The sequence below is a fragment of the Ciconia boyciana genome, chromosome 8, assembly GCF_034638445.1.
Source record: "Ciconia boyciana chromosome 8, ASM3463844v1, whole genome shotgun sequence".
Classification (NCBI taxonomy): Eukaryota; Metazoa; Chordata; class Aves; order Ciconiiformes; family Ciconiidae; genus Ciconia; species Ciconia boyciana.
Window position 1 is genome coordinate 62512780 of NC_132941.1, and position 12701 is coordinate 62525480.

Genomic DNA, 12701 nt, shown 5'->3' on the forward strand with positions numbered 1-12701 from the left:
ATGTTCATAAATTAGTTCCTGTTTAGCTTGGGAGATTTGATTTTTTTTTTCCTCATATTTACCACTTTTCTGTAAACTCCTATTCCAAAGATTTATGTCAGAGAGGCAATTTTCTTCCCAACAAGAGAGTTATCTTTTTAGTCACAAAAGCGGGTCCCTAGAATCATAGCTTATTGCAGCGGCACAGAAGAATAAGTCAAGAGTTATCACCAAGTATAGCCAATTCAAAAAAAATAATTTTTTGAATTATTTTTCAGCTCCAAATCCAGTTTCTGAGTTACGGTTATGAGACTCTCAGCTCTAGGCTCAGTTCTAACTAAAATTTTCAAGAAATCACAGAACTATTGTGTTGAAAAGCCCTTTCAGAAATTAAAGGAAAACATACAGCTGTTGAGCTGATGCCTTGGAAATGCACCATGTAGCCCTCATAAAACCAGTCTCACATGAAATGTTAGCTCAAACTCACACAGGTACTCAAATCACTCTTCGTTTGTTGCTGACCTGTATCTTTTAAGCTTAACCAACACTTGCAAAAGCCCAAAGGAGTTATATTTGGAGTCTGGATGTTGGTGAACCTTTCTGTCGTAACCCAACTAAAACAATTTTCAAATATGAGTAACTACAGCTCTTTTTCAGTAAATAGAGATTATTGCGCAATAGAAAATAACAACTTTATTTCATGAGGCTTTGAAGATTGATGCTTAAACTGCCAGGTGAGTTTGTTCATCCCTCTGTCTCACTGATGTTGAATGGCTTCTGATTTGGCTTCGGGTGGAGTGGTGTTGGGAGACTGAGCTAACACTTTGAAGAGCCAGGTATGGATTTTGCTAAACGTTTTCTTAAGCAGGTGAGCAGATTTACCTGATTGCTGTAATGTTTCATAGTAAATAACTAGAATAGTTGTTAGGTAATTTCAAGCCAAAATCATGACTCTGAATAGCCCCAGTCCTTGATGGGATTAGAAAAGGAAACCTGAATCCATTTTTTTCTCTGCTAGAGAGGAAAGGCCACAGCTCCCCGTTGCCAGTGGAAGGCAGGGAGGTCCCGAAGGGATCCTTCTGGGCACTGTGCCCCTGAGTACGGCGGTTGGCAGTGCCTACGGCAGGCGGTGGGGATGGCTAGTGCTGCCAGGGCATCGGGGAAGCACAGGTAACTCTATGCAATGTGTAGCAGCAAGAAAAGGAGTGCCAGCTTGTAGCTCTGCTACAATGTGACATTGGAAAGTAGTGACTTTTGGAAAAGAGAAAGTATTCAAGCAGGATTTGGAATATTAACTGAAAGAACTAATGGGAAAAATTGCACAGGTGCCACCTGTGTGAACAAGACACTGGAAGTATTAAAAAAGAAATCAATTAGCAAGAAGAGCCACCTGTAAAGTGAGAGATGGCATCAGACACCAAGTCAGTTAATTAAGTCCAAAAATTAAACTTGGATTATTCTTGTGTGGATTGCCTATAATGCCTATTCATTGTTTTGAGCAAACGATGAGATTTTCATTCTGCATTTGAAGTCTGGGGGGGAAATTCTTAGGGATTTCAACAGAAAACATCTTTCCGTGTTGCCTCTTTTCATGTCATGCCTCAGTTGCTGAGGTGAGCAGCTCTGGTGAGCCGGCACTATCCAGGGGGGAGTGTTCTAGTATGGTGCATGGGGGGCATTTCCCGAACCTGGGGAACCTCAGGGAAGCTGAGAGACTGACCAGGAGCCCACAGCTCGTGTGACAGTGGCTGATGAGACCTGAGCAGGGCCAGGAGCAACAGCGGCCAAGCCCTCCACCACATATAAAAAAAGCCCTTAGGGAGCTCTAGTGACCAGCAGCGCTGCCAACAAGGCGGGCAAACAGGGCATGGCATGTCAGCAAGGGCATGGCATGGCAGTTGGCATGGAAGGGCATGCAGGAAGGGCGCTGAAGCTCTGCCAGCTCGACCAACGAGCAATAGTATCCACCCGGCGGAAAGCCACGGCCTCTCTAAGCTCTGCACCCACCACGACTGACGCAGGTTCTCAGACAGAGCTCTGTCAGGAACAGGGTGCTACCCAGGTGTCGGGCTGCAGGGTGTGCCCACTCTTACGCCAGTACCAGACGGCAGCAGTGAGCACACCTGTGGGACTGTGCCCAGGTAGAGGAACTCCTCTGCTTAGTGATGGAGCTCTGGGAGGAGGTCAGTAGGTTGAGGAGTATCAGGGAGTGCAAGAGAGAGATAGACTACTGGAATCGCACCCTACCTTCCCTGAGACAGGCCCAACAGGCAGACAGGACACACGATACAGAGGATTCCCTATCCTCACTCTGCCTGGCTGAACAGAGTGACTTAAAGGATAGCGGGCAATGGTGACAAGTTCCTGCCCGGCGCAGCAGGCACGTCTGCTCTGTGAGTACCCCACCTTCCCAGGTGCCCTTGCACAATAGGTACAAGGCTCTGCAAGTGGAACTGCACAGTGATGAGGACGATGGTTCATCTAGCTTGGAGATGTCACCCAGGTTAAGTCGGCCTATGCCCTGTGTCAAAACTGCTTCCATAAAAAAACAAAGACAGGTCATAGGGGACCCCCTTCTGAAGGGAAGAGAAGACCCAGTATGCAGACCAGACCCACTTCCTAGGGAAGTCTGCTGCCTTCCTGGGCCCCTGGTTAAAGATTTAAAGAGAAAGCTTCCTACCCTGGTACGGCCCTCAGATTATTATCCATTATTGATTTTTCAGGTAAGCAGCGATGAAGTTGCAACAAGAAGTCCGAGGGCAATCAAGAGAGACTTCAGGGCTTTGGGATGACTGGTTAAGGGATCAGGAGCACAAGTAGTGTTCTCCTCTATCCTTCCAGTTGCAGGAAATGATGAGGGAAGAAACAGGAAGAGCCAGCAGATCAATACCTGGCTCTGAGCCTGGTGTCACTGACAGAATTTTGGGGTTTTTGATCATGGGTTGGCCTACACTACACCAGGCCTGCTGGCGACAGATGGGGTACACCTGTCTCAAAGGGGGAAAGGGTCTTTGCACAGGAGTTAGCAAGGCTCATTGAAAGAGCTTTAAACTAGATTTGAAGGGGGAAAGGGATAAAACCAGGCTCACTAGAGATAAGCCTGGGGGCAGCACACCAATGTTTGAGGGATGGTGTGCTAGCGAGGTCCTTCAGTCTGCTGTCTCAGTGGAGGTAGGGGATGGAGATCCATGCAGCAGCAAAGATGCAAGGGTTATTGATGTGTTAGAAACCACAGAAGTACCTGAGAACGGTCACATAGGAATTAGGGCTTTTCCTCCCAAAAAGGTGGCAGGATCAATAGCCCAACTGAAGTACACCTACACCAATGCATGCAGCATGGGCAACAAACAGGAGGAGCTGGAAGCCATTGTGCAGCAGGAAAACTACGACATAGTTGCCATTATGGAAATGTGGTGGGATGACTCACGCAACTGGAGTGCTGCAATGGATGGCTATAAACTCTTCAGACGGGATAGGCAAGGAAGGAGAGGTGGTGGGGTAGCCCTATATGTTAGGGAGTGTTTTGATTGTCTAGAGCTTAATGATGGGGACGACAGGGTTGGGTGTTTATGGGTAAGAATCAGGGGGAAGACCAACAAGGCAGATATCATGGTGGGAGTTTGTTATAGACCACCCAACCAGGATGAAGAGGCAGATGACATATTCTGTAAGCAGCTGGGAGAAGTCCAGCTGCATAGTGACAAAGGATGAGGAAAAGGCTGAGGTACTTAATGCCTTCTTTGCCTCAGTCTTTAACACTAAGGCTATTGTGAGCTGTCCTCTGGGTACCCAGTCCCCTGAGCTGAAAGATAGGGATAGGGAGCAGAATGAAGCCCCCATAATCCAAGGAGAAACACTTAGTGACCTGCTACACCACTTAGACACACACAAGTCTAAGGGCCGGATGGGATCCACCCAAGGGTACTGAGGGAGCTGGCGGAAGTGCTCACCAAGCCACTTTCCATCCTTTATCAGCAGTCCTGGCTAATCTCCCCAGTCAACTGGAAGTTTGCAAATTGACGCCCATCTACAAGAAGGGCCAGAAGGAGGATCTGGGGAACTACAGGTCTGTCAGTCTGACCTTGGTGCTGGGGAAGGTTATGGAGCAGATCATCTTGAATGTCGTCACATGGCATGTACAGGACAACCAGGTGATCAGGCCCAGTCGGCATGGGCTTATGAAAGGCAGGTCCTGCTTGACTAAACTGATCTCCTTCTATGAGAAGGTGACCTGCTTAGTGGATGAGGGAAAGGTTGTGGATGTTGTCTACCTAGACTTTAATAAAGCTTTTGACACTGTTTCCCACAGCATTCTCCTGGAGAAACTGGCTGCTCATGGCTTGGATGGGCATATGCTTCACTGGGTAAAGAACTGGCTGGATGGCTGGGCCCAAAGAGTGGTGGTGGATGGAGTTAAATCCAGTTGGCAGCCAGTCACAAGTGGTGTTCCCCAGGGCTCAGTGTTGGGGACAGTCCTGTTTAATATCTTCATCAATGATCTGGATGAGGGGATCGAGTGCACCCTCAGTAAGTCTGCAGATGACACCAAGTCGTGAGGGAGTGTTGCTCTGCTGGAGGGTAAGAAGGCTCTGCAGAGGGACCTGGACAGGCTGGATAGATGGGCCAAGGCCAACTGCATGAAATTCAACAAGGCTGAGTGCCGGGTCCTGCACTTGGGTCACAGCAACCCCATGCAACGCTACAGGCTTGGGGAAGAGTGGCTGGAAAGCTGCCTAGCAGAAAAGGACCTGGGGGTGTTGGTCAACAGCCACTTGAATAAGAGCCGGCAGTGTGCCCAGGTGGCCAAGAAGGCCAATGGCATCCTGGCTTGTATCAGAAACAGTGTGGCCAGCAGGACTAGGGCAGTGATTGCCCCCTGTACTTGGCACTGGTGAGGCCACACCTCGAATACTGTGTTCAGTTTTGGGCCCCCCACTACAAGAGAGACATTGAGGGGCTGGAGCGTGTCCAGAGAAGGGCAACGGAGCTGGTGAAGGGTCTAGAGCACAAGTCTTACAAGGAGTGGCTGAGGGACCTGGGGTTGTTCAGCCTGGAGAAAAGGAGGCTGAGGGGAGACCTTATCGCTCTCTACAGCTACCTGAAAGGAGGTTGTAGAGAGTTGGGGGTCGGTTTCTTTTCCCAAGTAACAAGTGATAGGATGAGCTGAAATGGCCTCAAGTTGTGCCAGGGGAGGTTTAGACTGGATATTAGGAAAAATGTCTTCACCGAAAGGGCTGTCAAGCGTTGGAACAGGCTGCCCAGGGAAGTGGTGGAGTCCCCATCCCTGAGGGTATTTAAAAGATGTGTAGATGTGGTGCTTAGGGACACGGTGTAGTGGTGGACTTGGCAGTGGTAGGTTAATGGCTGGACTCAATGATCTTAAAGGTCTTTTCCAACCTAAACGATTCTATGATTCTATGATTCTATGTGCCTAAGGCAGCACCATGGCATTGAGGGACATTCAAGGTGAAGTTCATTCATACCTAGAGAGCCAGCGTAAGATCTCTGCACCATTTAAATCCAAATGAAGCCCTATTTTAAGCACTTTGGCATGACTTGAGTGATGCAAAGGCCTTGTCTTGGGCTTTCTGCCCGGGAGTGAATTTCACCCTCAGTGAATTATTATTATTATTATTATTAGACTCTACTTTTGAAAACATAAAGCAAGCAACCCGTGCAGATAATACTAAAGCAATGGGAAATGGAAAGCCCTAATAGTCTGAAGAATTACATAGGAATCGCTACATAAACCCTCCTTCCATAGTACAGAAGGATACACTGGATGACCCATGGGTCCTCCCCAGTCCCACCACCAACAGCTTCCTGAAAGAACTCTTCTTTCATAAATCTCTGATGTATCAGGCACCAGGTATTAACCAGGCACCCGTTTATCTCTTTTTTTTAAATCTAATACAGTATATTTATTACATTTTCCCAGTCTCTTACGAGTATTTCCTGAGTCAGAAGCAGCAGTATCCTGCAGATGAGGAGATGGCATTGTAGCATTTTCCACACCTCACTCATAAAATCAGCTGTTTTTTTCTGCTTTGATGTATAAGTGTGCATCACTAAGGACATTTTTCCTCCTCTGAATTCTCTTTCTCCTGACTCAAAAATGCTCTGTTAACTTCGTTGTCAACCTCTGTTGAACCACTACTGCTTCTTTCAAAATGCATATTTATTTTTACCTTTTGTACTGATACAATGTTTTCAAAACACTGTGCTTCTCAGTTTTGAGATTTTAGTTATTTTTTTCTGCCTTAAAAAGCTTCCTTATGGATTCTTGGTATGTTGTTGGCATGAAACCCAGTTAAGGAGTACACAAAACAGATGCTGACTTTAAGTGTGGGAGCAATCTTCATGAAGTCAATGGCATCCTCATGAGTTTAATATTACAGATTCTCTTTAACCATCCCTCAGCTTTGGTGTCTCTCTGTGCTCAAGACTGGGACTGAGTCTCCCTCTCTTCCCCCCTCCTTTCCCTCCCCCTTCCATTTTTCTTAATAATCTGAAAGTTGGGTTATGGAGAAAAGGACAGCTGATGTTCACAGTTGATCAAAAACTGGGCTACTTCGGTATATAAAATAAAATATTGTTTATTTCATAGTCATGGATTCTCGTATGAGTGCATATTCCTTTTTTTTTTGTGGAAAAACTTTCTGAACAGCAAAAAGCAGCTGTAACCAGCCATGCCTTCATGGGCATAGGTTAAATTATATGCAGGAATAAACCAGGAGCTTCTGCACAAAATTCAGATCTTGAGTAATTGTGTGCATTGCTACATCAAAACAGTGGATTGCTGCTCTTTGGTGGAGGTGGGAGAGAACGGCAAAATTCAGACCTGTCTTGAATTTCTCAGACACTGGGCAAAATTTTGTTGTGTCCTGTTTTCAGATCTCACTGTAGATATTCAGATCAGAATTTTCCTTAAGCTTAGAAATGTTCCAGTTTAGACCTTGTCCTTTCGTTTTGCTTATGCCATGTTGGTGGTCATATGTAGGGTGTCCAACAGCTTTTGCACCGACTTCTTACACAAAGAAATTTCATGATGTCTCTAATGGGATCAATGGTTAAGATACCTAACCAAACTCTCCTATCAGATCTGAGCAGCCTTTACCTCAATTTGTGTTGTCACATGCATATATCAAAGGGTAGATTTTAGCCTATAATTAACTGCATTTATTTGCAGGTAGTCTTATACTTTATTTCAGGGTCTTGAACCATAGCGTGCAGTAGTGCTTGCTGCAAACAATGCTTTCCTTCTGCCTCTTACCCTCACCTCACTTTTAGTTCTCACTCCATAAAAACAAAATAAATGCAGTGCAGTGTACATCAATGGGCCTAAACATTCAAAGGCATTTTTAGCAATGGAAAAAAAAAATTAAACAACTTCAGGTGACGCTTACGGTTCCTAAAAATGCAAGTATCAACTGGTAAGTTTTTTGAAAATTGAATATAAAATCATAGAGAAATGCTTTATTTGATTCTCTGTTTATGGGAAATTCATTTTATTTGACTTTTTTATTTGTAATATCAACTATACTGCAGAACAGAGTTTCTAGGTGCTCCCTTATGGTACCATTCTTCTAAATTATTAATGCCGCACTGTTGATATATTGTCAGCCTTGTACATACATTCTATGAAAATGAGTTTTACAGTAGGCTGGGATTTATAACAAAGCTTGACATATGCAGCTAATTCACCTAGACAGTCTTGTCAGTTTTAGGTTCATAAATAATTGATACTCGGGGCTTGGAGTTCAGCTACTGTTAGTGCTCCAGCTGTTAAATTTCAGCAGCATAATGGATGAATATTTGTTTATAATTTCTGTACATGGACCTGATGTCAGATCCCTGGTCTCATTTACATAGGTAGATTGAGATGTTGGAAGTGTAATGAGCATATGAAGATGATGAATTGTTTTCCTCAGTGCTGGTGCGTTTCTGTAAATGTTTGATTAGTTTTGAATGGATTACTGTTAGATTATCTGGTTCAGGGGTTAAAGTGAGCAGCTCTTTGCTCCCAAAGCTTTCGTGATCCCTTGCTGACAGATTTTAAAATTCATACAGTGATATTAGTACTGCAAAAGCTAGGGGTATTCTTTGCAACAGATGTTTGGTAATTAAACATACGGTTTCCCTGTTTGGAAGTTGCTCGGGAAATTTAAATCAGAATGATTTGTTTACTGTAGTTTGAGGAAATTACAATTTCTAAAAAATAATATAGTTTTGACCCTAAAGAGCTGGAGTTTTCCCCCCAATGACACTAATTAAAAAATGAGCAAAACACACACATACCCTCACAATAATTCAGATGTTTAATGCCTTGGTAGACAGATGCAAAGCTATTAAAAGCAGAGGTTCTTATCATTTTCTCCTTTTGTAAATTAATGAGCAATATTCAGAAAAACATTTTCAATTGGATGTCCCAAGCAGAGATGCTGATGTAAACCAGATTTTCAACCATACCTTTCTTCTGAAGCTCAGCAGGGAGAAGCTGTGGGATGTGGACATGTGTACACAATTCCCACTGACGTAAAGAGTGTGAGCTTGGAGGGGGGGTGTGATAAGGAAATGACGTTGCAGAAGCACAGAATAAATTAAAATGAGATGTCCTGTCATATATTAAGACTTGGCATATGCCACACAGCTAAGGGGACAGCACATCAGACAAGAAAACAGTGGGGAGCAGACTGTGTCTGGTTCGCTGCGGGTTTATATAAAGATGGAAGGAAGAGGAACGGGTCATCCCATCTCCCACGTGCTTTTCCCAGCCACGGTGACGCAGGGGATGATGCGGAAACCGAGCTATGGGGAGAAAAAGCCTCTCTGCCGCCGCCGCCTCCTCTGACCCTTCTCACTCAAACGCAGCCCTTTATATTCCTGTTTTATGCCTGTTCCCCCCGCACCACCCTCCGAGCAAGCGGCCCTCTGACAAGAGGGTCTCGCAAGCAGCTCCTTAATGAAAAGATTTAGTGGCCGCAGCTCCGCAGAGCTCACCCGCGCTGCATTTTGTCAGCCCCGTGTACAGTTCCCCCGGCTTGTCTGGCAATCATGTTAGTGATTATATGGGTAATGAAACACGTGCTCTTTTTGTCTGTGGCTCTGATTAATCTGCTTTCTATTTAGCCGTGATTTATGGTGCTCAACTGTTGAGGTGAGCGCTGGCCCATCAGTTCCATAGCCTATTACGGGCGCCGTGACGGCGAAATGCCTGCGAGGCTTGAACTGTTTCTTGACAGCCAGGCTTCCCGCTACATTCCCTCCAATCTGTTTTGCTTCCTGGTGTGACCTTTCATACAGTAAAATACATTAGTTGAATAGCACAGTCTCATTAAAAGAGTGAATTAACCGAAGAGTCTTTTTAACTAAATGACAGCCAAAGGACTGAGTGCTAATAGCCACGGGCAGTTAGAAACTTAACTCATGAATCAGGCTGTTAATACTGCTCGGTGCCTGAAGCGCTAAGGGCACCACACTCTCTGCTTGCTCTCATAAGAAGAAAAGCTCATTACTTTCCTCCTGATGGGAGAGAAAGAGTGAGCGAGCAATAATAAAGCTTGAATTTTTCAATACTGTTAAAAATGGGGCTGACAGATTGCCGACAATAGGAGCAACGGGCTAGACACTGCAAAGAGAGCCACTGAATTAGCAATACCATATATCATACAATCTAATTAAATCAACCCGAAGAATGAAATTAGTTTTCTGTGAGTGAAATGGCCTTTGAAAGAGCACTATTAAATGAACTGTAGAGCATTAATTAAATAATTCACAGTGAGGGATTTTGCATTTATACAAAAATTGTGCACTTAATTGTCCATGCTGTATTACAGATTTGGCCTTATGTTAACAATGTGTCTAAAGCACACTTATTGGAGCATATCAGGAACAGCTTAACATAAATGCAGCTTATAAAGTTTTAAGGATTGCCAAAGAAACTGAGGAAAAGAAGTAAAAACGGTAGTAAAAAATACACACAGATTTAACAACTTTTCCACATTAATCCTGCGCATGTGTGACAACTTGTTACATTTTTTTCCCCAGTGGAATGACATTAGGACTTCTGATTTTTAATTAAGCAAAAATTGCAACTTCTCATGATTTAGCAAAAAGAAGTGTCTTTAAATTGCCTAAAAATAACAGATGCATGAAAATAGCTGGAAAAAACAGTATATTTTGCTTTGGAAGAAGAAAAGACAAACTCTTTGGTCTCCAAGTTTTCAGTAAGACAAACAATAAAAAAATAAATACGGGGCAGGGAATAAATTGAAATTTTTATTTTAAATCTTGCTCATGTTATAACTTCAATTAAGGAATATGTCATTTTGAAATTAAAACCTTTGCTTTGGAAACCATGAGAATGAAACATTTTTTAAAAATCTGTCATTTGGGGAGAGGGGTTGGAACCAATTATATAACTTGATGTTGTTTTTGTCCCTCCAGATCTTGATGTTTTCATAAATATATTGTGGCTTGACACTAACATTATGCTCAATGTTATGCAACTTCCTACCAAAGAGAAGCTTTGGCTGTCAAATATACTTGACAATATGTAGCTGTATTAAATACAATATTATGAACATCAATAGCTTATCTATCACTTTCTCTGCCCCCATTTATTTTCATGTAAATCTGTGTTATTACTCTAAAATGCGCAAGAATGTACCCTTCCATTTGGATACTTGCATAAGAATGTAAGAACGTGTAGAGCATTGGGATTTTTAAGATGTTACTCCCAATTCTTGTTCTTTTTCATCCTTGCAAATATCAGAAAAATGCAAATAGGGAAAACAGTCAGTACTCTATATTGAAATTTTATAAAAATGCAGATAACTGGAGTATACTTCTTCGCAATGCTTGTCAAACCAGGCTCGCATTGCTCAATAGTTCATTTATTTAAGTTTATTTATGTATTGTTGTATTTGTTTTTTTTTATTTTTGATTTTGATTTCTGACAAGAGCAAGTGAAATGCAGTACTCTGATGTTCCCAATGGTGGCCTCTTCAAAAGTGTATGGGTAAATGAAAATATACCTCAGTTATGATGAGATCCTATCAGATTAACTTCCCAAATTAAAACACAAGAAACTTGGAGACTTATTGTCATATTCTCTGTCTTCTTGTCAGCCTCAGATTTTATCAGTGGTTTCCTCAATGGGAAAAACATAGTGTTTCAGTAGTCATTTATTAATAACATAAATTTGAAGATGGTAAGAAAATTTTAATAGTCAGTGAAGCCATGGTAGACAACATCTGTGTCTGGCTAGCTAATTTTAAAGAGAAGATGGAGGTGATAATATTTTAATGCATGTTCCCATATTTAGTTCCACTTTGAGAACAAATCCCTGTGAAGGATGAGTAGGACACCCACAAGATGTAACAGGAACCTGGAAGTTAGATATAGGGCATGTAAGTACTCACCATCTGACACAGAGCTGTCAGAAGGAAATTTCCTAATAGAAAGTGGACAAAAATGGTGCTTAGCATCTTGAGGCTGTACATTGTAATGTATAGGAAGAGTTGTTATGACCTCTCTTATTGTCAGCAATGGGTGAGCAACGGGATGACTGCACAGCAACTGCAACTGATATAGCAGCCATGAAACGCCAGGTCAGATTTACTGTCCTGATTTACAGCTTGCTAACCTTCAGTATTGTATGCTTTTATGCAAGGCAATGGCCTATGCTGATGGAGATGGCTATGAGCATCTGTGTCCCCTGGGTGAACAGAGAAGTTCTGCCTCTGACATCTCTGTAAGGTGAAAAAGGGAGAACCACACCTATGCCAAAATCCAAGGAATCTTTATCATGTAGGCTAATCCTCATAGTGCCTATCCATAAACTGCTTGGCCATGAGACACTGACACAGGCTATGTATCTCGGATCTTTGAAAGAGTTTGAGGTGTAATATTTTGCTCTTATGTCCACTGTGCAAATAATACAATGAGCCTGGCACCATCAAGGTACTCTTGGGAGACAACATCAACACAGGCATCTCTTTCTGGAGCTATGCTGAGAACTCACATCCTGAGAACTGGCAGCAGTAGTCACTACAGGTATGAGTTGGTGATGCCCAGTAAAGTCAAAGGTACTGGAGCTGATAGGCACATACTTGTCCTCTCAAAGGTATAGATGTGTTGCAGCTATCCTAAATTGTTTAACTGGGCTTATTCTCAAATTTACACAAGGCTGTAATTTCTTCTGCTGCACCAGCTCATGCTGACTAGTCTTTCACTGAAAATATTTTCTTAAATGACACTGAAAGGCTCCAGTGACAAATCGTTGTAGTCCCATATTTCCATTTATTTTATTCTGAGATTTGGTATTGATATAAAACCATCGTGAACCTGTTAATGATATTTCATGTGCAGTAATGTCAAACTATTCAATCAGTCGCATCATTACCTTTCATATTAAGCATATTTAGTTTATTCAGTCGTAACAAAGCATTTCTAGCACTAAAGGTTTCTTTTCTCCCAAGTACTCACTCATTTCAATTTCATTTCATATCATCTCTAAAAATGTACCTTTTGTCTTGATTTTAGATTAAAGCAAAGGAACAAAATGCTTTATTACCTCGCTGAGAAAAACTGAAGATTTGTTCCTCAAAATAGGCAACTGAAAATATTTGGACTATTTCATTGCAAAGCTCATAGAAGGCTGAAATTTTCAGATATTTCCTTTAGAAATTTCACAAAGGCTTTGAAGGGCTGGAGACATT